The sequence below is a fragment of the Salvelinus sp. IW2-2015 genome, unplaced genomic scaffold (genome assembly GCF_002910315.2).
Source record: "Salvelinus sp. IW2-2015 unplaced genomic scaffold, ASM291031v2 Un_scaffold1980, whole genome shotgun sequence".
Taxonomy (NCBI): domain Eukaryota; kingdom Metazoa; phylum Chordata; class Actinopteri; order Salmoniformes; family Salmonidae; genus Salvelinus; species Salvelinus sp. IW2-2015.
In genome coordinates this window covers 338688-361552 of record NW_019943331.1, presented here as the reverse complement: position 1 = coordinate 361552, position 22865 = coordinate 338688, and the positions used below count along the sequence as shown (strand labels likewise).

The 22865-nt window shown below is 41.4% G+C and overlaps 1 protein-coding gene and 1 long non-coding RNA gene across 2 annotated transcripts in view; both read left to right on the top strand.

Annotated features, from left to right (window-relative positions):
- Positions 1-22865, top strand: part of tmem45a (transmembrane protein 45a) — a 124224-nt gene that overhangs the window by 48962 nt on the left and 52397 nt on the right. The window lies entirely within an intron of this gene.
- LOC139024885 (uncharacterized) lies at positions 7164-9318 on the top strand. Its single transcript, XR_011476263.1, has 2 exons — positions 7164-7754; positions 7802-9318. It is a non-coding gene; the product is annotated as an uncharacterized lncRNA (long non-coding RNA).

Below are 22865 nucleotides of genomic sequence, written 5' to 3'. Positions count from 1 at the left end.
TGGGGTTTATTATGGATCCGATTAGTTCTGTCCAGTTGCAGCAGCTACTCTTTCCTGGGGTTTATTATGGATCCCTTTCACTTCTGCCTAGGCAGGCAGCTACTCTTTCAGCATACACCTCCACCATGTGAATCGCTGGTTTGCGCAGATTGTTTGTAAATAGTATACAATTAAAACATTATAAAGACACCACCTGCAGGATGAAGCAGAGCGTCGCCCCTTCCTTGAGCGTCGCTTACTCTTTTAGTTTACAGTTTTACTGTGAACACTGAGGTTGTTCGTTTTAGTTACAGTTTTATGGTGAACACTGCAGGCTTGGTATCGCTTTTAGTTTACAGTTTACTGTGACAATCTGGAGGCTGTGTACCGCTTTTAGTCTAGCCAAGTTATCTGTGAACTGGGCTGTTACCGCGTTTTTAGTTAATTTTTACTGTGACTGCTGAGGCTGTACTCGCTTTAAGTTCAGTTTTAACTGTGAACATTGAGGCTGGTACTGCTTTATAGTTAGTTTTAATCTGGTGAAACTGAGGCTGTGCTGCTTTTAGTTACGTTTCAGAAGGGGTCAAGTAGGCTACTGGTGGCTTATCTTTGATTCATAATTTATGGCCTATCCAGAGTGGTCTAATCAGATAACAACTGGATTAAAACTGCATCCATCAACACTTTTAAATGGAAATACTGTGTCTTCTCTTTCTAGCTAGAGTTAGAGCATGTGTGGTGTTCAATGTAGGGCTACATTCATTGAGACTTTTGAAAATAAATGCAGGGTTGACACTTAACCTGTTATCACCTTGACGTTCATAGGAGGTGACTGACATGTTTGTTTGTGTTGAAAGATGAACCACTTTAACAAAATAAACTGCATTTATATTCCATACCATTATTACAGAAAATCAGACATTATGCGAACCTCTGCCTATTGGCTACTTAGTTTATTCAACTTGTCTCAAATACAACATGCTCTTTAAGAAAAAAAGCTCTTTACCTGACTAGCTTTTCAAAGGTGGCTAGAAATGTACACGTTTTGTGCTCTTGTAGGAGTAATACTCCCCCATTGCTGACTTCAAATTATCAATAACTGGGCTTAAACTACTAACTAGCAGGATATGAACAAATGTAGCACACGGCTACAAGCCAGGTCTGGCTTTGAACTCAAAACAGACATCTACTCATGACCACTCATGCTTAACACAGTCCAGTTCACAATGAATGGCACGAGCCTATATGGCAAATGGTCGATTTGCATATAGGCCTACTGCAGCTCTGATCGGTTATGCTGCACCGGTCTGTGTAGAATCGAGCTGAGTCGTGACTGTCAATGCAATGGACTCCTACTCGATGCATTCTGCCAACAACAAATCTCTTGCATAGTTAGTTTTGTTTCGGTATGTTGCATTGAAGTGGCTTAATATTGCATTGATTCAATACAATTGCCAAGTAAGGGACACGTTGATAGTGTTAAAAGGGGGAAAACTCTAGAAAGTTGAGTGAAGTTCATTTCGTGCTTCTCTGCGTGAGCTGATATTTCTCCTGCACGGAGTCCGGGGAAGTTTAGAGAGAACATTGGTAGAACCCATCAGTCAAGAATATGTCTTCAGGTCTCAGGCAAGGGTTGCTCATGTCACATGCATGGACTTTCTGCTTTGGTTTGCCAAGAAAGTGTTGTTGTGCAGTAAGCTAGTCAGTTATATCGGTGCCCTGATCTTGAGTATGAGGTCAAAGGGGGGTGAAATGTAACTGAGGTGATTCGATGAACCACACTCTTTTGATGAGTAACGTTGCTGGAGAATTTGAAGACTTGTGTTAGCTTCTGAACTCATCCTATGGGCTTTAGCTAAGTTGGCTAACCAAGTCTTGTGTACTGGTTTGAACCCAAGTCAGTTCACAGAGCCGATTAAAATAGGGAGTGTAATGGCTGTCCTTAGAAGGGCTACGACAAGGCTAACTATATTCTTATGGGGCTAATTGGTTTGTTTTTTGTGACACTTGCCTTTCTAACGCAGCCTGTGATCATCATAGAGGGGAACGAAGGCGCGTCACATTCAGAGAGTCGTACGCTTTCAGGAATGGGATATTTAACAGTTTACATCAAAACGGTTCAACATGCTATAGCAAATCAGGAAATAAATTCATAATGCTACATTAGCTTCTGTATACATACTTTATCACATACTGTATACATACTTTCCGGCTGATTTAAAGTTTTCGTCCATAGCAGGGGCTTGTATCCATCTAGGTGACCTATTACAGCATAATAAACCCTGGAACAGTTCCATCCTCTAACCGTCTTATCTCTGCCCCCCAGATTGGTTTTGTCCTGTATACCCAGGCGGTGCAGAGGGGACCAGAAGGACATACAACATGATGTTTATCACTATGTGTTATGCTGGCACCTGGTCTTCAGCTGCTTATTGTGTAGGTGCTGTACTGCACCATCAGCTGGTGAGACACCCTTTCAACTCTGTCCTGTGTTCTTTTTGGTTCATTTAGCTGTTTGTGTTCTTATTGGTTAATTTAGCATGTTTGTGCCGGCATATAGCCTTCGCTTGCTCACTGTATTGGTGCTGTACTGCAAACATCAATGAGACAAACTTTCCCTGGGGTGTTATGGGTTAACACCTCCTAATATTTACAGTCAATGATGTACATCAGCATTCCTTTCATCATCATACAGAGTCTAGTTATTCATGACCTTGTTCATGACTTTAATCTGGCAGTTTCCCGGACAGATTAAAGGTTCATGAACAGTCAGAATCATGTTTTCATGAAATGGTTGATGATATTTGGATGAAACCAGATCAGAGTATGATGGCTAAAGTATAACATGTTGCTTCTACATTGATCAAGTTTGATCCATGTAGATGCTTGGATTTAGGAGGGCGGGATTATTAAAGAGATTATTAAAGAGATGAACTTATTTTTTGATAACCAATGGTAACATGATATTCTTTTACCTAATTTAATAAGTAACTCCTTGTAACAAACATCGGAGAAGGCGTATTTGCAGAGGGGCGTGGTTTATATAGCTAGATAGCTACTCTACTGGGTGCCAAATTTTTGACTGTAGGGTGTCAGCAAAATATATTAAAAGTTGACCCTATTCATCTATGGAAAATATCTTTTTATTTGTCAACTTTTATCTGTGTCTGGTGTTAGCTAGTTACTGTCTTAGTTAGGTCTTCATCTGTGTCTGGTGTTAGTCAGTTTACTGTTAGCTAGGTCTTCATCTGTGTCTGGTGTTAGCTAGTTCTGGCTTAGTTAAGTCTTCATCTGTGTTGGTGTTTAGCTAGTTACTGGCTGGCTAGGTTCAGCTGTGTCTGGTGTTAGCTAGTTATCGGCATGCTAGGTCTTCATCTGCGTCTGGTGTTAGCTAGTTACTGGATAGCTAGGTTCTTCGCTGTGTCTGGTGTTAGCTAGTTATGGCTGGCTAGGTTTCATCTGCGTCTGGTGTTAGCTAGTTATGTCTAGTAGGTCTTCATCTGTGTCTGTGTAGCTAGTTACTGTCTAGCTAGGTCTTCATCTGTGTCTGTGTTAGCTAGTTACTGGCTAGTTAAGTCTTCATTGTGTCTGGTGTTAGCTAGTTACTGGCTGGTTAGGTCTTCATCTGTGGTCTGGTGTTAGTGTTCTGCGTAGTTAGGTCGTTCATCTGTGTTGGTGTTAGCTAGTTACTGGCTGGCTAGGTCTTCATCTGCGTCTGGTGTTAGTCGTTACTGGTAGTTAGGTCTTCATCTGTGTCTGGTGTTAGGATATTACTGTCTGTTAGGTCTTCATTGTGTCTGGTGTTAGCTAGTTCCTGGGTAGTTAGGTTTCACCTGTGTCTGGTGTTAGCTAGTTCTGGATGCTAGGTCTTCAATTGTGTCTGGTGTTAGGTAATTCTGTCTAGTTAGGTCTTCAGCTGTGTCTGGTGTTAGCTAGTTACTGGCTGGCTAGGTCTTCATTGTGTCTGGTGTTAGGTAATTACTGTCTAGTTAGGTCTTCATTGTGTCTGGTGTTAGCTAGTTTACTGGCATGCTAGGGTCTTATCTGCGTCTGGTGTTAGCTAGTTACTGTCTAGCTAGGTCTTTCTTGTGTCTGGTGTTAGCTAGTTACTGGGTAGCTAGGTTTCATCTGCGTCTGGTGTTAGCTAGTTACTGGATAGCTAGGTCTTCATCTGTGTCTGGTGTTAGCTAGTTAGGTAGTTAGTCTTCATCTGTGTCTGGTGTTAGTAGTTACTGGCTGGCTAGGTTTCAGCTGTGTCTGGTGTTAGCTTAGTTACTGTCTTAGTCTAGGTCTTCATCTGTGTCTGGTGTTAGCTAGTTACTGGCTAGTAGGTTTCATCTGTGTCTGGTGGTTAGTAGTTACTGTCTAGCTAGGTCTTCATCTGTGTCTGGTGTTAACTATTATCGGCTAGTTAGGTTTTCATCTGTTGTCTGGTGTTAGCTAGTTACTGGCTAGTTAGGTCCTTCATCTGTGTCTGGTGTTAACTAGTTACTGGCTAGTTAGGTCTTCATCTGTGTCTGGTGTTAGCTAGTTACTGGCTAGTTAGGTCTTCATCTGTGTCTGGTGTTAACTAGTTACTGGCTAGTTAGGTCTTCATCTGTGTCTGGTGTTAGCTAGTTACTGGCTAGTTAAGTTTTCATCTGTGTCTGGTGTTAGCTAGTTACTGGCTAGCTAGGTCTTCATCTGTGTCTGGTGTTAGCTAGTTACTGGCTAGTTTAGGTCTTCATCTGTGTCTGGTGTTAGCTAGTTACTGGCTAGCTAGGTCTTCATCTGTGTCTGGTGTTAGCTAGTTACTGGCTAGTATGGTCTTCATCTGTGTCTGGTGTTAGCTGTTACTGGTAGCTAGGTCTTCAGCTAACATAAAAAAAAGGGTGTAAGGGTAATTTAAAACTCAGTTGTCATGTCAAACATCCATCAGTGCTGCTGTGAACCGCATACAACAGAACATGCCAAACGGGAGATGCATACAAAAAATTATATACTATATCAGTTGAAGTCGGAAGTTTACATAGACAGATTGGAGTCATTAAAACTCATTTCAATCACTCCACAAATGTCTTGTTAAGAACTATAGTTTTTGGCAAGTCGGTTAGGACATCTACTTTGTGCATGACACAAGTAATTTTTCCAACAATTGTTTACTCGACTTATTTCATTGTATCACAATTCCAGTGGGTCAGAAGTTTACTACTAAGTTGACTGTGCCTTTACCAGCTTGGAAAATTCCAGAAAAAATGTCATGGCTTTAGAAGCTTACGATAGGCTAATTGATCATTTGAGTCAATTGGAGGTGTACCTGTTGATGTATTTCAAGGTCTACCTTCATACTCAGTGCTTCTTTGCTTGACATCATGGGAAAATCAAAAGAAATCAGCCAAGACTCAGAAAAAAGTGTGTAGACCTCCACAAGTCTGGTTCATCCTTGGGAGCAATTTCCAAACGCCTGAAGGTACCACGTTCATCTGTACAAACAATAGTACGCAAGTATAACCACCATGGGACCACACAGCCGTATACCGCTCAGGAAGGAGATGGTTCTGTCTCCTAGAGATGAACGTACTTTGGTGTGAAAAGTGCAAATCAATCCCAGAACAACAGCAATGGACCTTGTGAAGATGCTGGAGGAAACAGGTACAAAAGTATCTATATCCACAGTAAAAACGAGTCCTATATCGACACACCTGAAAGGCCGCTCAGCAAGGAAGAACCACTGCTCCAACCGCCATAAAAAGCCAGACAACGGTTTGCAACTGCACATGGGGACAAGATCGTACTTTTTGGAGAAATGTCCTCTGATCTGATGAACACAATAGAACTGTTTGGTCATAATGTCCAATGTTATGTTTGGAGGAAAGGGGGAGCTTGCAAGCCGAAAACACCATCCCAACGTGAAGCACGGGGGTGGCAGCATCATGTTGTGGTGTGCTTTGCTGCAGGAGGGACTGGTGCACTTCACAAAATAGAGGGCATCATGAGGTAGGAAAATTATGTGGATATATTGAAGCAACATCAAGACATCAGTCAGGAAGTTAAAGCTTGGTCGCAAATGGGTCTTCCAAATGGACAATGACCCCAAGCATACTTCCAAAGTTGTGGCAAAATGGTTTCAGTACAACAAATTCAAGGTATTGGAGTATCCATCACAAAGCCCTGACCTCAATCCCATAGGAAATTTGTGGGCAGAACTGAAAAGTGTGTGCGGGCAAGGAGGCCTACAAACCTGACTCAGACACATCAGTCTGTCAGGAGGAATTGGCAAATTGCACCCAACTTATTGTGGGAAGCTTGTGGAAGGCTACCGAAACGTTTGACCAAGTTAAACATTTAAAGGCAATGTTACTAAATACTAATTGATTGTATGTAAACTTCTGACCCACTGGGATGTGATGAAAGAAATAAAAGTTGAAATAAATTATTCTCTCTTATTATTAAAATAAAGTGATGATCCTAACTGACCAAAAACAGGGCATTTTTACTAGGATTAAATGTCAGGAATTGTGAAAATCTTAGTTCAAATGTATGTAAACTTCCGACTTCAACTGTATATAATTGATGCAATTTCAATGTTGTTTGAGTTGCTCTGTGTATCACCAAATTTTCTTGAGTTGATTTGACTGCAAATTGCTCACTGCATCCAAGTTTCAAAAAGCTGTCAGTCATAGCAAGCTCATGAATATACAGTAATCTCTCTGCCACTCATTTGTCTTTTCACATTTTTTAGTAGTTAGCCGTGAGAGGGAAAGTGCTTTTTGAGCATTTTGATATGGGTGATATTTTAGTCAAAAGGCTATTTTACATGGGAATCAGAATGACTGTTCAGCACCTTTAAGCCTAGTTATGGACTAAAAAGCACTTTTAATAAAGAGATTCTCCATTGAGTTTGTAATCAGGTAAATCTAATTCTACAGTATGTTCATCATGCTCACCCCCTATCCCCTCTGCAGTGTGGTACGATCCAGATTGAGAGAACCCCAATGGAGATGGGACTGCTGAAACCCAGAGAGAGACAGCAGGAGTCAGAGGACGAGATCCTATAAGGACAAAACAACTTCCTGTTTGCTTAGCAGTCAATCAATCAATCAAATGTATTTATAAAGCCCTTTTTCATCAGCCGATGTAAAAAAGTGCTATACAGAAACCCAGCTAAAACCCAAACGAGCAAGCAATGCAGGTGTAGGAAAACCTCCTAGAAAGGCCAGAACCTAGGAAGAAACCTAGAGAGGAACCAGGCTATGAGGGGTGGTCAGTCCTCTTCTGGCTGTGCCGGGTGGAGATTATCAACAGACATGGCCAAGATGTTCAAACGTTCATAGATGAACAGCAGGGTCAAATAATAATAATCACAGTGGTTGTAGAGGGTGCAACAGGTCAGCACCTCAGGAGTAAATGTCAGTTGGCTTTTCATAGCCGATCATTCAGAGTTAGAGAGAGCAGGTGCGTTAGAGAGAGAGAGTCGAAACAGCAGGTCTGGGACAAGGTAGCCCGTCCGGGGAACAGGTCAGGTTATCCATAGCCACAGACAGAACAGTTGAAACTGGAGAAGCAGCAGTTGAGGCTGAGAACAGGCAGCTCCACTATTTATGAAATTTAAATTTGTCAGTTAGCTTACTAGCTAGTTCCAACTGTTTTACTGGTAGTACCATAGCAACATGGCTGCTGAGGCAGCCACCCAATCCTTACGTCACCTATTAACGTCTCATGCTGACCCTAGACCAATTGGTTATCTGATCAGGGTTTGACTTCAGGAAGCCATCAACCTAGTTCTGCAAGGTCCAGTCTCTCTCCTATCCACAGTAGCTGCTCTCCTCCCCATCCAAAGTAGTTGCTCTCCTCCCATCCACAGTAGCTGCCTCTCCTCCCCATCCACAGTAGCTGCCTCTCCTCCCCAGCCACAGTAGCTGCCTCTCCTCCCCAGCCACAGTAGCTGCCTCTCCTCCCCAGCCACAGTAGCTGCCTCTCCTCCCCATCCACAGTAGCTGCCTCTCCTCCCCAGCCACAGTAGCTGCCTCTCCCCCTCAGCCACTGCAGAGGAAGAGATGCTGACATTGTTTTAATAGGTTAGATGTCACACAGCCGTAGCTATAGGAGAGTTTCTCTCCTTTATGAGATGTCATCACTCCTCTGCCCAATATCAGCATGAAGACATTATTACCATCGTTATCTTGTACACTGCTGCTACTCACTGTTTGTTTGTTACCCGTGCATAGTCACTTCGCCCCCACCTACATGTACAGATTACCTCAACTAGCCTGTACCCCTGCACACTGACTCGGTACCGGTGCCCCCTGTATATAGCCTCGTTATTGTTATTCTTATTGTTTTACTTTTTATTATTACTTTTTATTTTAGCCTACTTGGTAAATATTTTCTTCTTCTTGAACTGCACTGGTGGTTAAAGGCTTGTAAGTCAGCATTTCAACGGTAAAGTCTACACCTGTTGTATTCGGCGCATGTGACTAATAAAGTTTGATTTGATTTGATGTATCTAGCTTTGTTTATGTCGCTATTTATTACTCTTAACGGATCAACTCTGAACATCTTAACATTCAAATATTGTGTTTGTTTCATGGAACAGATGCACACACATCAAATGAAGAATGATAACATAAGAAGAAGAGAGTTTGGGTGTAATATGCCTTGTTATCTGAATAGTTAAATGATATGACCAACCCATGTGGCCCAGACAAACAAGGAGCTTTTGCCAAACAGTCTGTAAATCTCTGTGTAGCAGCGCCATCCTGTGGCCAGGTTGTGCAACAACATGCATTGTACTAAATAATCATGAATACATTATTCCCATAGATTAGTTTATGAAACATACTTGAAACAAAGGTTCAGGTTAAGGAATGTTTTAGCAATATTTTGCCTTGAATCAGGTGTAATAGAAATTGTACTCTTGATAACACTTCATGCTGATGATCGTAGCCTGTCAGGACCTAAAGTTATTGATGCATCTCAGCACAAGCCAACATCCCATCAGATGATCCCACTGCCTTCGTGTTTCCTCTGATCATTCTGTACCTTCACCTTCAGTCTCGGGTTAGGCTGGAGTGTGAACACGATAAACCAAATTGTCACTGAGAAAATAGGAACGAGAAATCTGGAGCAAATGTGGAATCAGTAATTACTGAGTGTATCATCGTCTGTCATCTGCTCTGTGGGATTTAATTAGAATTGTAAGCAGTATAAAATTCAATGTATTTATGAAATATACCATATATTTCTTTGAGAGTTTTTGATTTCCATTTGCAGTTGAATCGAATACTGTTTTGTGAAACAGAATGTTGCATATGCATGTTTTTAAATTCAAATTTACATTAAAGAAGCATTTTTAAAACACCTGCCTTATTGCCTGTGTTCTTGTCTGTCTCGTTTCCAATGGTCACACACTTGAGTCCAGGAGGCGTCACTAAGGTGAGCGTCGTGGCTATACCTGTCCACAGCCAATTGACAACCAAAAAAGTGTTAAACAAATCAAAATATATTTTATATTTGAGATTCTTCAAAGTAGCCACACTTTGTCTTGATGACAGCTTTGCGCACTCGTGACATTCTCTCAACCAGCTTCACCAGGAATGCTTTTCCAACAGTCTTGAAGGAGTTCCCACATATGCTGAGCACTTGGCTGCTTTTCCTTCATGGTCGAATTGCTGCAAAGAAACCACTACTAAAGGACACCAATAATAGGAAGAGACTTCACTTTAATAATGTTTACATATCTTGCGTTATTCATCTCATATGTACAGTCGGGAGAACAAGTATTTGATACACTGCCGATTTTGCAGGTTTTCCTACTTACAAAGCATGTAGAGGTCTGTACTTTTTTATCATAGGTACACTTCAACTGTGAGAGACAGAATCTAAAACAAAAATCCAGAAAATCACATTGTATGATTTTTAAGACTGGCTAGGCCACTCCAGGACCTTGACATGCTTCTTACGGAGCCACTCCTTAGTTGCCCTGGCTGTGTGTTTCGGGTCATTGTCATGCTGGAAGACCCAGCCACGACCCGCCTCTTACTGAGGAAGGAGGTTGTTGGCCAAGATCTTGCGATACATGGCCCCATCCATCCTCCCCTCAATACGGTGCATCGTGCCTGTCCCCTTTGCAGAAAGCATCACCAAAGAATGATGTTCCACCTCATGCTTCACGGTTGGATGGTGTTCTTAGGGTGGGTTGTACTCATCCTTCTTCTTCCTCCAAACACGGCGAGTGGAGTTTAGACCAAAAAGCTCTATTTTTGAATCATCAGACCACATGACCTTCTCCCATTCCTCCTCTGGATCATCCAGATGGTCATTGGCAAACTTCAGATGGGCCTGGACATGCGCTGGCTTGAGCAGGGGGACCTTGTGTGCGCTGCGGGATTTTAATCCATGACGGCGTAGTGTGTTACTAATTGTTTTCTTTGGGACTGTGGTCCCAGCTCTCTTCAGGTCATTGACCAGGTCCTGCCGTGTAGTTCTGGGCTGATCCCTCACCTTCCTCATGATCATTGATGCCCCACGAGGTGAGATCTTGCATGGAGACCCAGACCGAGGGTGATTGACCGTCATCTTGAACTTCTTCCATTTTCTAATAATTGCGCCAACAGTTGTTGCCTTCTCACCAAGCTGCCTGCCTATTGTCCTGTAGCCCATCCCAGCCGTGTGCAGGTCTACAATTTTATTTCCCTGATGTCCTTACACAGCTCTCTGGTCTTGGCCATTGTGGAGAGGTTGGAGTCTGTTTGATTGAGTGTGTGGACAGGTGTCTTTTATACAGGTAACGAGTTCAAACAGGTGCAGTTAATACAGGTAATGAGTGGAGAACAGGAGGGCTTCTTAAAGAAAAACTAACAGGTCTGTGAGAGCTGGAATTCTTACTGGTTGGGTAGGTGATCAAATACTTATGTCATGCAATAAAATGCAAATTAATTACTTAAAAATCATACAATGTGATTTTCTGGATTTTTGTTTTAGATTCCGTCTCTTCCAGTTGAAGTGTACCTATGATAAAAATGACAGACCTCTACATCATGCTTTGTAAGTAGGAAAACCTGCAAAATCGGCAGTGTATCAAATACTTGTTCTCCCCACTGTATATACTGTATTTTATACCATCTATTGCATCTTGCCTATGCCACTCTGTCATTGCTCATCCATATATTTATATTTATATATTATTATTCCATTCCTTTAGTTAGATTTGTGTGTATTAGGTTGTTGTTGTGGGATTGTTAGATTACTTGTTAGATATTGCTGCACTGTCGGAACTAGAAGCACAAGCATTTCGCAAACACTCGCAATTTTGATTTGATTTGATTTGAGACTTGCTTGGGACAAGAAACACGAGCAATGGACATTAGACCGGTGCAAATCTGTTTGATGGTCTGATAAGTCCAAATTTGAGATTTTTGGTTCCAACCGATGTCTCTTTGTGAGACGCAGAGTAGGTGAACGGATGATCTCTGCATGTATGGTTCCCACCGTGAAGCATGGAGGAGGAGGTCTGATGGTGTGGGAATGCTTTGCTGGTGACACTGTCAGTGATTTATTTAGAATTCAAGGCACACTTAATCAGCATGGGTACCACTGCATTCTGCAGCGATACGCCATCCCATCTGGTTTGCGCTTAGTGGGACTATCATTTGTTTTTCAACAGGACAATGACCCAACACACCTCCAGGCTGTGTAAGTGCTATTTGACCAAGAAGGAGAGTGATGGAGTGCTGCATCAGATGACATGGCCTCCAAAATCACCCGACCTCAACCCAATTGAGATGGTTTGGGATGAGTTGGACCACATAGTGAAGGAAAATCAGCCAACAAGTGCTCAGCATACCTGGGAACTCCTTCAAGACCATTGGAAAAGTATTCCTAATGAAGCTGGTTGAGGCAATACCAAGAGTGTGCAAAGCTGTCATCAAGGCAAATGGTAGCTACTTTGAAGAATATATATTTTGATTTGTTTAAACCTTTTTTGGTTCCTACATGGTTCCATATGTGTTATTTCATAGTTTTGATGTCTTCACTATTATTCTACAATGTAGAAAATAGTAAAAAATAAAGAAAAATCCTTGACTGAGTAGGTGTGTCCAAACTTTTGACTGGTACTTTATATGCACGAATTGAATGTGAGATAGTGTTGTGTGTTTCTTGGCCCAAGCAAGTCTCTTCTTATTTGTGTCCTTTAGTAGTGTTTTCTTTGCAGCAATTCGACCATGAAGGCCTGGTTCACGCAGTGTCCTCTGAACAGTTGATGTTGAGATGTGTCTGTTACTTTAACTCTGTGAAGCATTTATTTGGCCTGCATCTGGTGCAGGTAACTCTAATGAACTTATCCTCTGCAGCAGAGGTAACTCTGGGTCTTCCTTTCCTGAGGCGGTCCTCATGAGAGCCAGTTTCATTATAGCGCTTGATTGTTTTAGCGACTGCACTTGAAGAAACTTTCAAAGTTCTTGAAATGTTCTGGATTGACTGACATGTCTTAAAGTAATGATGGACTGTCATTTATCTTTGCTTATTTGAGCTGTTCTTGCCATAATATGGACTTGGTCTTTTACCAAATAGGGCTATCTTCTGTATACTACCCCTACCTTGTAACAACTGATTGGCGCAAACGCATTAAGAAGGAAAGAAATTCCACAAATGAACTTTGAAGAAGGCACACCTGTTAATTAAAATGCATTCCAGGTGACTACCTCAGGAAGCTGGTTGAGAGAATGCCAAGAGCAGTGGCATTCACTGAACAATACATTAATTGCACTATAACGGTGACAAACGGTGTCCACAAACTGGTAAGGCCTACATAAAGCTGTCCCCACAGCAGAGGCCCAACCATAGTCCCAACACCTTACCACTGTTACACCTGGCTATCATCAGAGCCTTGTCTGGCAGAGAAACAGTTCATTCAGCCTCATTTACTGCCTTTAAAAAAACATAGCTGATATGGCTGAATTGTTTAAAGAAATGTGGTTTCCACTGACAATTAAGATGTACAAACTATGGCATAAGGGGATGACAAGAAGATAAGAGGCAATCCGTAATTTCGATTAAGACATTAATGAGTGAGCTAGGACGGACGTGGTCAATATAACTATTTGTTCAGCACTTTTGAAATGTACAGCGACAGAATTCAGAACATGGGCTGTTCTTACAGTGTTCTCCCTGTACACCAGGTCAGAACCGTAGGATAAATAAAGGGGGCATATACGGTAAGCAGAAAATGAAAGCTCTTACAATAGTCAATGATTACATTTCTCTAAAACAGGTTATAGGCTACATGTGCACCACCAAGTCAGAACAGTAGGTACAATTAAGAGGGGAAAATAGACCAAATTATTAGGGTGAGGCACATGGGCTGCTAACAGCTTACTACACAACATCAAATCAAATGTTATTTGTCACATGCGCCAAATACAACAGGTGTAGACCTTACAGTGAAATGTTTACTTACAAACCCTAACCAACAACGCAGTTAAAAAAAAGATATATATTATATGCACCTCCTGTGGCAGCCCCACGTACTAGCTCTCCTGTGGCAGCCCCACGCACCAGCTCTCCTGTGGCAGCCCCACGTACCAGCTCTCCTGTGGCAGCCCCACGCACCAGTCCTCCTGTGGCAGCCCCACGCACCAGCCGCACGACAGCTCTCCCTGTGGCCGCCCCGGCGACGCACAGCTCTGCCTGTGGCAGGCCCAGTACCAGCTACTTGTGGCAGCCCCTGCGAGACGGCAGCTCTCCTGTGGCAGCCACGCACCGAGAGCTATCACTGTGGGAGCAGCCCCACGCACGCAGTCCTCCTGGTGTGGAGCCACGGCATAGTTAGCCAGTCCTCGCTGTGGCACAAGCCCCATGCACCAGCTCTCTGTGGCAGCCCCAAGCACGAGCTGCTCCTGTGGCAGCGCCACGCACCTTCAGCTCCTGTGGGCGAGCCAACCTCGCTACCCAGAGCTCTCCTGATGAGGCAGTTTCGCTCTGACTTTCGCCACACAGCATCAACTCCTGTATTGGTCAGCCACTGTCGCAGTCCTTCGTGTGGGTCAGTCCACGTGCAGACGCGAAAGGTCCCTAAACTTGTGGACTTAGCACCCACGCACAGCTCTCTGTGGCTAGCCCCACGCAACCCAGCTTCTCCTGTGGGCAGCCCCCGCTACCAGCTCTCCTGTGGCAGCCCTCGCGACGACAGTCTCCCTGTGGCACTGCCCCCTTCGCAGGTTTGAACAAATATGTCTTTGCATACATTTAGCTCTTCATAGCTCACTCGGTTTTTGTGTACATATGCCCGTCGTATAGCCAATTCCATTGCGCTCTCCAGGCTCTCGGCATGGCAATTCTGTATTTGAGGGAGGGCAGGACGCTCATTCTTCAAGGACTACAATTCTAAGTTTTCTCGGTCTCGATCTCATGTCATGGTTAGGCTTGGTTAATTTGGGAAGGATCAGCAAAGAAATGGGATGGAAAGAGAGTTTGTGTCAACTATTTTGCCTATAACTAAACTCGCTTATACAGAATAGCATAACTCTGTGAATGGAGCGTAGGATATTGTTTGAATAGGTATTAGATCTCATCATATATACAAATTAAGCTATAGTTGTGCCGTTAGACAATTATTTTGACGATGAAGAAAGAAAGGATTTTATCTTTCCTCAATTCTACTAAGAAAGTCTGTGAGGAGCATGGAAAAGAAGTAACACATCTCTCTTATTTGGAGGAATATGATATAGGGCAATGATACATGTTTGGATAATAGGGGTCGGGCATCAATAGATATAATAAGGACAATGGCAGGATTAGTTGCGGAGAGAGTAGAAATAGGGTCAGCTCGTGCGTGGAAGTTGAGCAAACTGAAGGGTGGATATATGAACGGGATTACTGTGTAGGGGTGAATACGGGCTCTGAGATGATAGTACCTCACTGGGTGCGCCGGTGGCTGATTTAGTGAATTATGCTCGACGCTTTTCAAAACGTTGTTTGCTTGGCATCACATATAAGCAAAGCTCTGAGGCTTTGAGTTTGCACACAGAAATAGAGGCGGAATCAACTAGCTGATAAGCTAGCACCTACTCGGCAATCGTATAGGTATTGACGATAGTGTAATTTGATCGCAAAAGAACAAACTGGACTGCTGCTCTCGAATTTAGACCCGGACTGAGCGGTCATAAAACACAGAATGCTTCCTCAAAGACAAAATCTCTGTTTGCCTTCTCTCCGGGGATTATGGCTGGTAAGCATTTCTATTGCAAGTGAAGTCATGGGTGTGATAAACAAGTGTTTTAAATCATCGCGCAAGTCGCAGTAATAATTAACTTAGGGAGGAGGGATAATTCTTTTTCATGTCGGCGGGTCAGTGCGCTAAGCGCTTGTGGATACTGTTTAGTCTGAGAGCGGGGGACTCTAGTTATGAGCAAATAAAATAAAATACCAATGGGTATTGAAGATAATCGCGCAACGAAATAAGGTACAATAACTACGATATATCATGTTTCTATCCAATCATGATAAGTGAGAACAATCAGGACTAATGCGATAATGTTGGTTCATGGATGGGTAATCTTACTCATTGAAGTGGAGGAATTACTCGGTATGTATGTTTGTGCTTTAATGTCGTTACGTTATTGTAGGATGGAGCACTATCACAGCGTGACCGTTAGTGTTTTTCATGGTGTATCCTCTGAAGATGAGAACCATGGGATTAATTGGCTAATGTTTGGAGAGCATTACATCACAACGCTGTTTATAGATCGTCACCTCCATAAGAGGTTAATATGCCGTCGTGGAGGGAAGAACCTATTGGCCATAGGTGAAAGTTGGACTCGACAGCTATCGACAAGACAATTACAACTGTTAGTGGGGGTAATAAGCCTGAGGTCTAATTTCCTCCTGTAAGTGAGAACTCTACGTTGGCCGATCGTATGGAGAGCAGTATCACAACCGTATGTTGTTAGCTTTGGGTAAGTAATTCCGTGCTGAAGTCGACAAACCCTATTGGCCGGCTACTCGGGATGAAGTAATAGAAAGCATTCACAGAATTATAAGACAATAATTAAATAAAAATATTTTTTATATATTCCACAGTTGATTTACAAGTAACGCATTGTCATTAATCATGGGTAATCCATTGAAGTAGGAAACCATAGGTTTATGGTCCATGCGGGTTGAAGGAGAGCTATCATCGCAGGGGACCGTTAGTTGTATCATGGTAATTCACGTACTGAAAGTCCTGGAGAATCTATTGGCATAGTTTGTGGTAATGAGCATCGCTACAACCTAGTGCTATTTCCATGGGTAATTATAACTCCAATGAAGTAGAACACCTCAGGGCTTATTGGTTGGCCATGTTTGGAGAACATCACACCGTTATGTGACTCATCATAGGGTAACATAATACATGACACAGTGTAGAACCACTATTGGCATGTTTGGACAAGATCAGGCACCGTAGTGTATCAATGGTGTCAATCCTCTGAAGTGTACAACCTATTGCCCTATAGTTGGAGAGCAAATCCAGACCGTAGTTGTATTCACTGTGGTAATCCTCTGAAGTGAGAACATCATATTGGCCATGTTGGAGAGCATGCATCAGGGGAGTGTATCATAGGGATCAACTCCTCTGTGAAGTGATGTTTAACCTATATGGCCATAGTTGGAGAGCAATCCAACGCGTAGTGTCATCATCGGGTAAATATTGGTGATGACTGACTGACGTGGTCGTTACACAATAATATATCTGAGTAGTCTATTATAATGATAGACCAGATGACCTTGGTAGAAGTCAGCAGGTAATGAGCAGCTTAACGAACTTTGTCCTGCTGGTTGCACTAGATATGGGAATCCTACCCTCCCGAATGAACCCAGCACCAATTGAGGCAGCTTAACACGCTTCTATTGAGAACTGTCCTCGGGACCATTGTTTTCCCTGTTTTGTTTACTCAACGATACGTAATTTTAATTATTAAGTCATTGACAAATTCACTGGCAATAACACTTGTGTCAACTATATCTATCTAACTACAACAGAACATCATACAGACCCATTGTAAAATGAGAGGGCCTTGGGCTTGTTTGACATGGCAGCCAACAGTGCAGGGCGACTGCAACTGGCTTAATCTACAAACATAACTTGCGTCATAATTACGTGACTCATTACTTATTTGTAGATCAGGGCTCAGTCATAATTTAGGCCTTGATACATTACGGTTTTTAATCCTCTCGGAGGCCTGGCAGAGTCTCCGTGATGATGTTGTGGCACAGTGCACGACCAGAACAACCTCCTAGCTTCCGCCATGAGGGGCGTTGGGTTTGCGAAGCGAATCTTGAGGCAGTAATGCTTCGGGACCTTGCTTCATATTCTGACTCCTTTCGGCGTAGACTCTTCCATATAGTCACCGGGAAGCAACGAAATTCTAAACATCGATGCCTATCTGACTTACTGCGCTCAGAACGCCGTTAAAATGTCATTGGACTAAACTTAAATGCAGTTATGAAAGCGGAACGGTTTCGTGACCCACGAAAATGGCCAACATCGGGCTCTACTTGGCAGTATAAAAACGAATTGATTCATAATATGTAAGTTCATAAAATAAATTGATATTATAAAGACTAATATTAAAAAAGACATTTAATCGCACTGTCATTCATGATCATAACATAATTGAAAACACTATATAATTGTGTGCTTTTACCCCTAAGAGGCATTCACAGTGTTGAGAAGTATGGATGCGCCAGTACAATCGGAATCTAAGAGGGTTATAGTCAGATTATAAGGGAGTAATTTACGCATGGGAAATAATCAATCTGCAGTCTGTCTCACTCATCCTCATGTTGGAACTGTGGCTCTCACTGATTGACCTTTACTTGTTCAGGCAGCGAAGAAGCGAATGCTACTTTGGGTTGGGGTACCTACTCGAGTGAAGGGATCTTTTATGAATCTGTTTTGTGATTGGGGTCACCTGGCTCAATCTTGGTAAGCTGGATTTGAATCATGTTTGCTTTCCTACAGTTACAATTATTTACAGTACTTTATTCAATTATGTGTGTAGTTTAGATGTCTTATTTGTGCGGGCGAACACACAGGGGACGCATGGGTTGCTGAATCAGGAGAACACACCGGGGGTTGTAGCATCCAGAAAGACGAATAGAGGTGGTGATTACAGGATTTACATCCTGTGCTCAGATGAATGCTGGACAAGCATCATCTTGTTTAAATATGAGAGGAACTATTGAGATGTGCTCTTCTTTGTTTTCCAGGATGAAACTCTTCTTATGGTATTTTCCAGGTGAAACGCGTCTCTACATGTGCTTCTGCCCCATATGACTTAAAGGGAGCACTTTTGCTTTTTGGCGATGGTAAGTCACTTGTTATCAATACTTTCCCCCCCCCCCTGCCTCCCAGAAGTCGGCCAGATGACGCCTTGTGGATACCATTTTGTATTGTCTCTGCGGATCGCTCGGCAGATTTGGAAAGAGAAGTGGCTACCAACTTTTAGTGTTAGCTAGATGTACTACTGGCAGTCCTCTGCGGACCAGCGGTAGCCATAAGTTATAACTTCGCAGTCATATTGGGTGGATAGCTCTATGAGGTTTAGCTTTTGGGCTCAGGAACAACTACTTTCTAACTTGGGTACTTGGTCAGATTATCTGGTATCCACCTATGCGATCACTACTCTAATTAGTGTATCCACAGTTCATCTGACTTGGCTGTTGGAGTAGGATTCATATAGGGTGTCGTTTGTTTGCACAAATTCGTTACTTTGATAATGCGAATAGTTTTGCAGGGATATGTCAGCCTTTGTTTTCGCAGGAATAGTCCGTTTACCCTCTGGTGGGGTACAAAACACTTGACAACTGGCATAGTCACGTTAATCTAACATGCGTAGTCTAATTTTTTATGTATTTATTTTTATAGTCTCTTCTTACATCAGCTGATAGCACTCAAATTGCTGTTCAGAGACACGCCTCAGAGTAGAGAACTCCCAAACATGCAGCATTGCACAGGTGTACGATAGCAGTCGTGTGGTTGGAAACTTGCTCCATAGACAACGCACCCATACACTTATTTAGAGAATGTAACCTACAAGAGAGGAACTACAGGCTATGACCGGGGTGGCAGTCTCTTCTGGGCTGCGTTGTCGGGTGGAGATTTATAACCAGATAACATGTGCAAGATTGTTACATTAAATGACCAGCATGGTCAAATCATACATAATCACAGTAGTATTTTAGTCCGAGGGTGCAGCAAGTCACGCACCCTCAGGAGTAAATTGTCAGTTGGGCTTTTCATAGCCGATCATTAAGACAGTATCTCTAACGCTCCTGCTGTCTACTTTATGGTCTGGCATGAAAATCTTGGCATGGTTCTATAGGAGTCTGGTAGGAAACTTGGTCAAGTTCATGGCTGTAGAATATCCTTACAGCCATGCAATGCATCATTGTACGTCTAGACTACCTTACAGCCCCATGCTCATGCACTGTCAAGTTAGACTACTTACAGCCCCCATGATCATCATGTGCCGTCTAGATCTCTACGCCCCATGCATCATCACTGTACGTTCAGATACCTTCACAGCCCGCCATGCTCTCACTGTAACGTCTAGATATCTCGTAATGCTCACTCAGTCCCCATTGCATCGCTCAACTGGTCGATTCGCATACCTGGTATAACTATGCAGCTCACCATAGCCATCTATCACTTCGTTACAACGGTCTAGATACTTACAGCCCCATAGCATCAATCACTGTACTGGGGGTGGTTGATATGAATACTTACAGCGCCAATGCAATCATATCACTTAGGTCACGTCTAGATAACTTAAGCCCCGAACCATGTGATTATCAATACATGTACTTGTTAAGTCGTCTAATACTAACCACTGGTTTATTTCATAAAAATAACTCAAACCATATTTATTTATCATTATTGGGGTGTCCCCTAGATGGTCTTAATTTCCTTTTCTGTCCCTCATTGGGTATTTATCATTCTTGATGGTGTGTTGATTCTTACTATAATTAAAATAATTCATTTATCATCTATTATCCAGCCCTGCTTGGTCAGATAGATATTTGTCTATATCTAGGCGGTATTCCACCTTCTGACCTCGGGCCTAACGAGGTCCGGTTGGTATTGCTGGTTTTTCTGTTCTCTTAGCCGGATAAAGTGAATTTGTACAACTATAGCACTTGGTGTCGCCTAGGTCTTCAAATAAGACTCCCCCCTTGGATGGTGGCTCGAGGGGAAAATTGGGTAGGCTAATCTTGTCAGTGTGTTGACAGAGAGATATATTGAGAGAGCAGTCAGGCGTTTGGAGAGTGTTTTGATAATGAGGTCTTAGACTCTACACCTCATAAGAAGATATAATACATAGATATTATAAGGGGCAGAGATAGAATACCCCTATATAAGAGAGGAAGAATATTAGATAGATATAGATATTAAACTAGGGGATAGAGATACCATTGGTCAGCATTATCATAGATAGCATTATAAGATAGATGTCATAGATATAAGAGAAAACTCATAAACAAAAAAAATAGACAGCGCTAGTAAATATTGTATGTCGTATGTTTCTCAAAATCGCATCTTTAATATAAGAGGAGATATATAATAATATATATACAATATTCAAGAGATAGATGTATATTATATATATATAGATAGATAATAGATAGACTGAGGATATAGATTAGAAAGAAAGAGAGAAAGATATAATATATATAGGATAGATAAAGGTATACTATATAGAGAGATATATATATAATATATAGAATACATCTCACATGATAATAGAAGAGTGTCAGAACAAACTGATTAAATAGAGAGATGATATAATAGATAATAGAGAGAGATAGAAATAGAAATGAGATGGTGACTCTCTTACATATAGATAATATTAGAGAAGAGAATCACTATAGTATATATAGATATATATAAATATATAGAGAGATAGATTGAGATTGTGGCCGCTAGGTGAGATTCAGCAGATGCCCCTCACTAATGAACGCTCACAGTGACTTTTCATTATATGACATTAGGATTTCATGAACAAACTATGTTCAGATATGCTTCCCACCATGATCAAGTGACTCTTGATTGTGATTTATGCTTCCTTCAAGTAGAAACACCATTTACTATGGCAGCGAGGTATGATATAGATGACCATATAATAGATATAGATTGACGCTCGTTACTTAGCCGTCTCTTTACATAATAGATATAAGCAAACGTAGACTCACTCAAGTTCTTGGTGCATAGATACAGATAGAAGAATATGGTAGATAGAATGAGATAAGCTTCAAGATAGAGAAGAGAGTGGCAATAAGAGATAGAGAGACGCGCAGCTATAGAGATATAGTACACTCGTTGAGATTATAGGTAGGAGAAAGATATGGCATGCATATAGATAGATATAAGGAATATGTAGAAGAGATACGAAAGTATAAGTAGATAGATATTGGTCGAGATAAGCGGAATTCATATAGAGATAGATAGATGAGATAGAAATAGAGATATAGAAAAAGACCAGGTACATTAAGTTATCGCAAGGGTGGTGCTACGGATAGTATGATTCTGATATATAGCTAGACATGTTTGGGTGGTTGAAGACTCTCTATAGATAGAGATTATATAGAGATAGATAATAAGATATATATAATTGTATATAGATATATTCAGAGAGATATTTTATTTTGGATAGATAATATAAATGCACACAAGATAGGAGAGAGAACTATAGAGACGGATTTCTATGCATAGAAGTGTATATAGATATGTATTATAGAGAAGATAGAATAGATATATATATGAATAAATTTTTTACTATACAAGAATATAGATAGACACACATACTTTAGTAAGACGGTCTAAATAAATATAGATATATATTAAATTATATACTTAAGATTATCTGAGTGATTTATTTGAGGAAGTGTTAATAGAGATAATGTATATATAGAAGATAGAGATTGGCTAACGAGAGAGACAACAGTAATAATATAGAGAGAATAGATGATAGAGAAAGTATGATAGAAGATAGATCGATAAGATAGAGTATAAGATGCATAAAGAGAAATTGCAACATATACACACATGGGCAAGATAAACCAATGCTCGTTAGAACAACATATAAAATGAGAGATAATGTAGATAAGAGATATAGATTACCCCAAAATACCCACAAAAAAAAAACCAGCCAAAGATAGATAGCTATAAAGCTCCACTCTTCTGGGAAGATATATAGAGCTAGATATGGATATAGATAGAGAGAGATAGATAATAATATACAGCGCGCAGAGATTAGTATAGAAATAGATATAGTATATAGATAGAGAGAGACGAATGAATAAGAGCCTGGCATTGCAATAGATATACAATTACATGAAGATAGTAATATAAGATGGTTGAGTTTAGAGAGTACTAGTGGCAGGCGCAGTAGATATCTATAAGAGAATATAAATATATATATAGATATAGAGACAATAGATATATATAGATAGAGAGAGAGAGCTATTGTCATGCTAGAAAAGGAAAGGGATATTAAAATAGACTGTATAGAGATATAAAAAAGATATAATAGAGGAAGATAATACATAGAATAGATCATATAGAATGAGAATAGTAAGATAGTTAAGAGTATATACTTCCATAGAGAGAGAAAGGGAGATAGCAAAAGAAAACATGAAAAAAATAGACCCTCAGATTATTCAATCCTCAAACTATAAATAACTAGTATGTTGCACTATGCATTCGAACGCAGGTGTTCTTCCTGGCATTCGTCACCCAGATTTTTGTCTGTCGGACTGCCTGATGGTGAATGTGATTACCAATCACTCCAGAGATGTGTTTGCAATGGTGGGGGAGCTGTTAACACCACTACCAGCAACGCTTGGCACCTTTCGCTGGGTGAATC